A 1,484-nucleotide genomic window follows, 5' to 3' on the forward strand; every position below is an offset into this window, starting at 1 on the left:
AGTATCCTTGAAAGAAAGCCATAAAATATAGAAAGTATTGAATAAATAAATGAGTAAATTTTTTTTTACTTTTATCAGTCTTTATTAATCTTTAATTGATCTGCACCTAGAGCACTTCTGCTTCCCATAGAGATTCTCCCAACTCCATAGGTCCATAGTCACGCGAGGACAGCTTTGCATGTAACGTGAATCTCCAGAGCTTCATACACATCCTTCCCTTAGCCTATATTTCATTTTACAATTTCAGAGATCCAACCATCTCTGAACCTGTCTGAAACTAGCCCACATGCCATATACCAGATTACAACATTCAGGCCAGCTTCACTATAACTTTTCCTCCTTTTATGACCACCAAGACCGGTGTTCAGATCCGATGGTAAAGGGAACAGGAGGATATAAATGAGTAAATTTTAAAGTAAGAATCTCATTACTATATTCCAAGCATAACAATGACATCTCATATTGAAGTAAAATGTATTTTGCTTTTGTTCTGAAAGACTTCACTGTATATAATAGAGAATGTTTTGTTTTAGAAACACTGATTATGCCATTGTGGGATACAGTATTTTCAAAAGATAAAGTATTTGAAAAAAATATTTAAAGAAGCTGAATTTAAATATATATGGTACCATAAAAGAATTCCATGTCATAAAATGCACAGAAAAACAGGGGTGAAACTTCTGTTTGCAGAAATAAAATTGTAGCATTTTATGGATTAGGGGAGTTTTATGATGCTGCCTAATGATTTTCTTTGGCCCGTGTGCAAATGCTGCAGCATCCATAGTTTTCCAGGTCTAAATTGAGAGTTTGCTCATACACATGGCTTTCCTCCAGTTATTTTATGAACCTCAAGCTTATTAGATTTCATGGTTGAAAATGCAGTTTCCTTAGATTTAAGGTGGCCCACATCACCTCAGTGTGGCTCATTTCTTTCATATTGTACCTGTACTTAATGACTGTGTCTATAGATCACAAAATAAAGTGGTGACTTGGCAAGTACATATTTTGTCTGTTTTATTTATGGCTCAAGAAGGGATTGTGAATGTCTAACTCCACCACAACCAAAGCCACTTAAAGCAAAGGAAACTAAGAACCAGGAAATTTTAAAGAGTTTCTTTAAAGTTTCTTTACTGTCTAGTAAATTTATTTTGCCTTATTCCAAGATATATTGAGTAAATTTGAAGCTAAAATTAATGTATGTAAAATGCCAAATAAGCTATATTGATAAGATTAAACAAAAACATAAAAGTATATTAATTTCATTTTTAAAAAATACAAAAGCGAAGTGGAAAGAAAATGTGAAATCAGTTACTTTAAAAGTATTCATTCTTAGGTATAAAGACAGGGCTCTAGAAGTGTGACATGACGGACCTAGGATCACATAGTTCACAGGGAACTTTAACCTTAAACTAGTCACATAAGTTTATTATCCTTTGTATCTCAACATAACAAGACGTTTTAGTTCAAAGCCTTGATTTTCTAAA

At 33.0% G+C, this 1,484-nt stretch overlaps 1 non-coding gene across 1 annotated transcript; it reads right to left on the minus strand.

Annotated features, from left to right (window-relative positions):
- Window positions 1-265: 265 nt before the first annotated feature.
- On the minus strand, window positions 266-395 carry LOC115899447. Its single transcript, XR_004059152.1, has one exon. It is a non-coding gene; the product is annotated as a small nucleolar RNA SNORA61 (small nucleolar RNA).
- Between the last annotated feature and the right edge of the window lie 1,089 nt (window positions 396-1,484).

This window comes from Rhinopithecus roxellana, chromosome 8, assembly GCF_007565055.1.
Source record: "Rhinopithecus roxellana isolate Shanxi Qingling chromosome 8, ASM756505v1, whole genome shotgun sequence".
Lineage (NCBI taxonomy): Eukaryota > Metazoa > Chordata > Mammalia > Primates > Cercopithecidae > Rhinopithecus > Rhinopithecus roxellana.